General features: G+C 42.6%; 1 pseudogene; it reads left to right on the top strand.

Annotated features, from left to right (window-relative positions):
- Nucleotides 1-3,254: 3,254 nt before the first annotated feature.
- Nucleotides 3,255-4,844, top strand: LOC103548017 (cysteine-rich PDZ-binding protein pseudogene; annotated as a pseudogene).
- The last annotated feature ends 3,409 nt before the right edge of the window (nucleotides 4,845-8,253 follow it).

Here is an 8,253-nt window from a genome sequence, read left to right as displayed (position 1 = left end):
AGGGCGGTTGGGGGTGGGGGGGAGAAATAACAGTCATCCAAATTAGAAAGAAAGAGTAAAATCATCTCTGTTCACAGATGACCTGACCTTATATATAGAAAATCCTAGAGCTCACACACACACACAAAACTGTCAGAACTAATGAGCAAATTCAGCAAAGTTTCAGGATACAAAAATCAACACACAAAATCCATTGAGTTTCTATACACTAACAATGAACGATCTGAAAAAGAAATTAAGAAAAACAATTCCATTTACAATAGCATCAAAATGAATAAAGTGCTCAGGAATTAACCAAAGAAATGAAAGACTTGTACAATGAAAATGACAAAATATTGCCAAAAGAATTAAAGAAGACATCAATAAATGGAAAATCATCCCATGTTCATGGACTGGAAAACTTAATATTAGGATATCAACACTCCCTAAAGTGATCTACAGATTTAATGTAATCCCTATCAAAATTCAAAGACTTTTTTTTTTGCAGAAACAGAAAAATCCATCCTAAAATTCATATGAAATCTCAAGAGACCTCAAATAGCCAACATAATCTTTTTTTTTTCCTGAGGAAGATTAACCCTGAGCTAACATCTGTGCCAATCTTCCTCCACTTTATATGTGGGTTGCTGCCACAACATGGCTGATGAGTCGTGTATGTCCGCACCTGGGATATGAACCCATGAATCTGGGCTGCCAAAGGGGCACATGCTGAATTTAACGACTACACCACAGGGCTGCTGCCAACACAATCTTTAAAAACAATGAAGTTAGAGATCTTACACTTCCTTATTTCAAAACTTAATACAAAGCTACAGTAGTCATAACAGTGTGCTACTAGCATAAAGACAGATATATTGTATAGAAGAGAACAGAGAGTCCAGCAATGAAACCTCACATACATGGTTAAATTATTTTTGACAAGGATACCAAAACCATTTAATGGGGAAAGGACAATCTTTTCAAATAATGGTGTTGGGAACACTTATATCCACATGCAAAAGAATGAAGTTAGACTCTTACCCCAGATGCAAAAATTAACTCAAAATGAATCAAGTTCTAAAATTATAAAACTATTAGAAGAAAACATAGGGGAAAACCTTCATGACATTAGATTGCAATGATTTCTTGGATATGACACCACAGGCAACAAAGGTAAAAACAGACAGACTATATCAAAAAAAAAACAACTCTGTATATCAAAGGACACAGTCAACAGAGTGAAAAGGCAATGTATGGAATGGAGGAAAACATTTGCAAATTTTATCTCATAAGAGGTGAATATCCAGAATATATGAAGAATTTATACAACTCAACAACAACAACAAAACAATTAAAAAATGAGCAAAAGACTTAGACATTTCTCCAAAGAAGATACAAATGGTCAATAAGCACATAAAAAGATACTCAAAACCACTAATCATTTGGGAAATGCAAATCAAAACCACAATGAAATGTCGCTTCACACCAATTAGAATGGTTACTACAAAAAAAGAAGAAGAAAATAACAAGTGTTGACAAGGATGTGGACAACTTGGAACCCTGTTGACCCCGGTGGGAATGTAAAATGGTGCAGCAACTGTGGAAAACAGTATGGCAATTCTTAAAAAAAGAAACTAAAACCAGAATCACACTTCTGCATATATGATCCAGCAATTCTACTTCTGGATATATGCCGAAAAGAATTGAAAGCAAAGTATTCACAACATATTTCTACACTCACATTCATAGCAGAATTATTCACAATAGCCAAAAAGTGAAAGCAACGCATGTGCCCATTGATGGATGAATGGATAAGTGAGTGTGTTATATACATACAATGGAATATAATCAGCTTAAAAAGGAAATTATGACACACGCTACAACATAGGTGAACTTTGAGGATGTTATGCTAAGTGAAATAAGCCTGTCACAAAAAGACAAATACTATATGATTCTACATATAGGAGGTACTTAGAGTAGTCAAATTTATAGAGACCAAAAGTAGAATGGTGGTTGTCAAGGGCTGTGGGGGAAGGAGAATAGGGAGTTGTTGTCTAATGGGTGCAGAGTTTTAGTTTTACAAGATGAAAAGAGTTCTGGAGTTGGATGGTGGTGGTGGTTGTACAACAGTGTAAATATACTTAATACCACTGATCTGTACACTTAAAAATGGTTAAGATTGTAAATTTTATGTTATACATGTTTTAACAGAATTAAAAATTTTTATTTTTATTTTATTTATTTATTTTGAGGAAGACTAGCACATCTGCTGCCAATCCTCCTCTTTTTGCTGAGGAAGACTGACCCTGAGCTAACACCCGTGCCCATCTTCCTCCACTTTATATGTGGGACGCCTACCACAGCATGGCTTGCCAAGTGGTGCCATGTCCACACCCGGGATCCAAACCCGTGAACCCCTGGCTGCTGAGAAGCAGAACTGCGAACTTAACCGCTGCGCCACCGGGCTGGCCCTAAAAATTTGTTAAAAACAACAATGGAAAGAAAAGGCCCCCTCTTGACCCAGCTTACTGCCCCATTTTCTTGCTCTCTTTTAAAGAAAAGCTCCTTGAAAGGTGTATCCATACTTGCTTTCTACAATTCCTCTCCTCTCAATCTCTTCAAAATATTCCAGTTAGACTTTTGTCCTTACCACTTCACCTAAACTGTCCTTCTCAAGGACATTCATGGCTTCAACATTGTTCAATCCACTGGCCTATTCTCAGTCCTATAACAACTTTTCAGCAACATTTAGTCCACTACTTCAGTCCCATTCTTTTTTTTTTTTTTTGAGGAAGATTAGCCTGAGCTAACATTTGCTGCCAAGCCTTCTCTTTTTGCTGAGGAAGACTCGTCCTGAGCTAACATCCGCGCCCATCTTCCTCTACTTTATACGTGGGACGCCTGCCACAGCATGGCTTGCCAAGCGGTGCCACGTCTGCACCCGGGATCCAAACTGGCGAACCCTGGGCTGCTGGAGCGGAAAGTGTGCACTTAACCACTGTGCCACCGGGCTGGCCCAACACTCCCGTTCTTAGAATTAATTTCCTCACTTAGCTTGCAGAACATTTCTTTCTTCTGTTACACCTACTTCACTGGCTATTCCTTCTTAGTCTCTTTTGCTGACTCATCTTCATTTTCGTGAACTTTTAATGTTGCAGTGTCCCAGGCCTCGGTCTTCGGACATTTAAAAGAATGTATCTGGAAAATGAAGTGGCCCTACCTACTGTTGGCATTTATGCCTCCGACTGCTTTCCAAGTGTAGGATAGGGAGTAGCTGAGGTCTTAGGGACCAGAAGTGGATTGATGTAGCCTGGAAGGGGAATCTTTCATTGGCTGAAGTGTTGATGTTTCAAAGATGCTGCTGCTTCTGCTGCTAAGGGGATTGTTGGGGAAAGGATGGTGTGCAAGAAGCGTGAAAAGAAAGTTGGAACTGTTATCATTCCAGATACATGGAAAGATGGTCCAAGGAATACCACAGAAGTAGTGGAAGAAAGCCGAATGAAAATAAAGCTTTGACTTCAAAAAGCAAATTTCGATCCATATGGAAAGAATAAGTTCTCCACTTGCAGAATTTCTGAAAGTTCTGTACACCAGCCATGTTCTCATTACTTCCATGGCTGTGCCTACAAAAAGGGCATCTGTGCCATGTGTGGGGAAAAGGTTTCAGAGACCAAAAACTACAAGCAAATATCTGTCTAGACGTACTGATGGAATTTCTGGCTTTCTGTATAATTTTATTTTCTGTTTTGTATTTCCAAGGCATAACATAGACATCCAAGTTACAAAAGAACATGTTTTACAACAAACAATTAAGTCTAAACGAGGAACAAAAGTGTAGACACTCACACCCTTAGTGATCTCATCAAGTCTCATGACTTGAGTCTCAGATCAGAGTCATCCTTGAACGCTGTCTCTCTCTTATGTCCTGCACCTTATAAGCAAAAAATCCTGTGAGCTCTGCCTTCAAAATATACACATAATTTGGCCGCTTTTCCTCACTTCTACTGCTACTACCCTGATCCAACCATCAACATGTGTGTTTTTTAAAAACAGCTTTATATTGAGATATAATTTACAACACTAAAATTTACCCCTTTAAAGTGTACAATTCAGTGGTCTTTAATATACTCTCACAGTTGTCCAACCATCACTACTATCTAATTTTAGAACATTTTCATCGCTCCAAAAAGAAGTCCTTTACGTCATTAGAATCACTGCGCATTCCCAGTCTCACCCCCTACCCCAGTCCTGAGCAACCACAAAACTTTCTATCACCAGCCACTGTGATTTCTTGACTGGGTTATTAACACAGCTTCTAACTTGCTGTCTATAGATTATACTCGATTTAGCATCCAGAGTGACCTTTTTAAAATGTAAACCAGATTATGTTACCCTCTGCTCAAAACCCTCCAGTGGCTTTCTATTTCACCAGAGTAAAGCCTGAAGCTTTACCGTGGCCCATACGCCTTCAAAAATTGTGCACCCTCATCTCGCCGGTGTCATCTCCTGTATCTCCCAGAGCCTGTGTACTGGATAATTCCGCTTCCTGGAATGTGCTTCCACCAGATAACTGCAAGGTTCACTCTCTCACCTCTCTCAAATCTTTGCTCAGAAGTCACCTTCCGGGGGCTGGCCCGTGGCAGAGTGGTCACGTCCGCCGGCTCCGTTTAGGCGGCGCCGGGTTTCACTGGTTTGGACTCTGGGCTCGGACCTAGCACCGTTCATCAAGCCATACTCAGGCGGCATCCCACAGAGCAGAAGTAGAATGTCCTACAACTAGAATATACAACTATGTACTGGGGGGCTTTGGGGAGAAAAAAAAGAAAAAAGTAATCTTCTTAGTTAGGTCTATTATACCCACAAATATAAAATTGCAATCTCTAACCCTCACCCCCACCTCTCCTAAGCACTTTGGCCCTGCTCTGTTTTTTTCCATACACTTACCATCTTCTAACGCACTATATACTTTACTCTCCCCACTGCAATGTAAGGACTTTAAGAACAGGGACTTTTGCTGCTTTGTTCAATGATGTAGCCTCAGCACTTATAACAATGCTTGCCATGTGGTGGGAGCTCAGTAAATAATTGTTGAATGAAAGACTAGAGTATTTCAGGCAGAGAGAAGAGCATGTGCGAAAGGAAAGACTGGCAGAGTGGCTGTAACCTGTTGAGGAGAGGAAGGCGGCAGGGGAGGCTGCGGACCCTCTGTCCCCCACTTGAAGCTCTGAGTTCTCCTCCTATTTCTCTGTCTCTTTTGTGGAACCTGCTTCCTCCATCCTTAAATTTGACTGATGTTTTCCAAGTTTCCTTTTTCAGCACTCTCCCTCCTTGCTCTGTCCTCTCCAGGGTCGGGTGAGCTTTCCCATGGCTATGACTTCACAACCACCTCTACGCTGATGTCTCCCAACTTCTCTATCCAGCCCAAACTTGTCTTGTTAGATCTAGACCCCTGTGGCCAACTGGCTACTGGACTTCCCCACCCGGGGTCCATGAGGCACTTCAAGCTCTTAAGGGCCCCTCCCCTAATCTTCTTTTTCTTTTGTGTTTCCATCCCTCTGAGTGAAACTGTCTTCACCTAAGCCAGAAGCCTAGGGCATCCCTCCGTCTTCACCCACATTCAGGCATCCTGGGACTCAGTTCTGCCTCTTTCAGAGCTCTTGGAGCCATCCTTCCCCTCATCCCCGTGGCTACTGCTGTCCTGGTCAGCTCCTCACCCGGGCTCACCTCGACTCATTCAATAACCTCCTTAGTGCTCCCTTAAGGTCCACTAATCCATCCTTCACATGGCCACCTGTGGGCTTTTTCCAACACACACTTGATTCCATAAACTGTGCACTTAAAATCAATTACTGGCTCCTCATACTCTGCAGGATGGCCTCCAAGTGCCTTCATGACATGCTTTTACTTACCTCTCTCTTCTTCTCAGAGGAGGGCAAGAGAGAGCTACTGAGCTTATTAAGAGCAGAAGCTAAAGTCTTTATTATGCTCTATATTTACAGTGTTTCTCAAACTCTCTTTGGCAAGGGACCAAGTTTCTTTTTGCAAGTTCCAATCCACTGCAGATGATACTTTTGTAAAATACAATAGAAATGTTGCTGCAGTATGAAATTTCATACAAGTTTCTAAACACTTATTCTTGACTTTTTTCTTTATCTCCTCATAGTGCAGTAATAAACAATTTTCCGGCTGGCACTTGCTTTGGGCCATACTTTGAGTAGCATTGCTTTACAGGGCCCTACATGATCTGATCCTGTTACCTCTCCAACCTTATCTCCCACCATTGTCCCCCCAGCCCTGCTTATCCACCTTCAGCCATGTTGACCTCCTTGTTGTTTCCCTTAACATCCCAAAGACTTCAGGATCTTTGTACTTACTGTTGCCTCTGCCTGAAATGCTATTCCCCTAGATATCCTCAAGCTCTCTTTCCTGATTCGCTCAGGTGTTTGTTCAAATATCCCCTATCAGAGAGGTCTTCCCTAACAATCCTATATAGCATATCAATCCTCAACACTGTCTCCTTTCTCTTCCCAGCACTTATCATAGTCTAATAGTTTATATGTTTATCGTCTCCCCCTCACCCCTACCATCCAACTAAAATCTGAACTCCAGAGGAACAAGAACTTCTGCTTTATTCCCGCTCTATTCACAGGGTTTAGCCTAGGGCTGACACATAATAGGCACTTGAATGAATGAAGGCACCGTGACTTCCAGCCCTACCTAATCAGCTATAATTTCCAGATCTTTTATGCTTTCAGGTTTCTAGGCCTTTTATCATGCTGCCCATTTTTGCCTGGGATATCCTTCCTGAGGAAATGTTATTATCTCTCAGGACCCAGATTAAATATATCCTCTTCAGTACAGCCTTCCAGAGGACCACTCTTCCCTCATAGAGTTGACCCCTCCCACTCATTGACTCACAGCTATCTTTTCTGTATCCAGCTCCCTTACGGGATTGAGAACTCTCTGAGGGCTTGGATGTTTTGGTGTCCTCTTTGTATACCAGGCTTCTAACACAGGGCCTAAACTGGAGCAGGGGCTCTGTAACTGTTCAGTGAAGACTGCTCAGAGCTATTCAAATGTAAGAAGCTGCTTGAGGTGGTTAATTCTCTGATGCTAGAAACGTTTCAACGGGCTGGATGAAGTCCTCTTGGGGATACTCTAGTGGGGTTTCCTGACTGGGGTGGCAGTTTATTTAGCTGTCCCCATGATTCTTTGAGTCTGTGGTCTAGTGATCCGTGTAACTCTCCCATCAATATTAATTTGCATTCTCCATTGCTGTCTATGTGGCTCTGGACACTGGAGGGAGGCAGGCTGGAGGGCTGTGCTTATATACCCCCTTCCACCCCTCCACCAGGTCTCCTGTGAGGCAGGTATCCAGCTCTCCGATGGGTATGGCTGCCTCCTCGACGTAAAGAAGACAGTCTTAGGAGGAACAGCATCTCTTGGCTGATGTCTTGGGTCTCCAAGATAATGTGGTTCAGAGGGCTCATCCTATTAATTGCCTGGGAAGGGTCTAAGAAGCTGTGAAGAGTCTAAGATGTTATTGTATTTGCATATCAAAGAGCCAGCCTGAAACTGTACACACACATACTAACACAGTCACAAGATCTCTGGTTCAGAGACAGACTGTTTCATAATGGCATCTTGTACAGTTGCCCAAGCCCCATTAGATGACACAGTGAAAGCCAGTGTACCTGTGTGCAGAGGGACTTTACACTACAGGAGAGGAACCTTGAAACTATGAAACTCAGAGCTTATGTAGGACAGGTGGCATAGCTGTTCCTCCTTCCTGGAGGGTGAGGGAGAGAAAGAAAGGGAGAATAAGCAAATGGCTCTGGGTTTTATTACCTTTGAAAGGGTGCACTTGGCTCTTGGAAAGTGCACTGGAGAGGAAACATTCTGTATCTTCCTAGGCATCTTCACCACTCAACCATCCTTTTTTTCCTTTTTTTGAGGAAGATTGGCCCTGAGCTAACTACTGCCAGTCCTCCTCTTTTTGCCGAGGAAGACTGGCCCTGAGCTAACATCCATGCCCATCTTCCTCTACTTCATATGTAGGACGCCTGCCACAGCATGGCTTGGCAAGCTGTGTCATGTGGACACCCGGATCCAAACCGGGGAACCCCGGGCTGCTGAGAAGCTGAATGTGCGAACTTAACCGCTGCCCCACCAGGCCGGCCCCTCAACCATCTTTTAACAGAGGGGCCAGTAATCTGCTCGGAAAGTCCCTATAGCACGGAAACCTATTGTTTCTCCCACACATCTGGAGACAGA

Source organism: Equus przewalskii, chromosome 13, assembly GCF_037783145.1.
Source record: "Equus przewalskii isolate Varuska chromosome 13, EquPr2, whole genome shotgun sequence".
NCBI lineage: Eukaryota > Metazoa > Chordata > Mammalia > Perissodactyla > Equidae > Equus > Equus przewalskii.
Note: the sequence above shows the minus strand (reverse complement) of the source record. Positions and strands in the feature narration are given on the sequence as shown.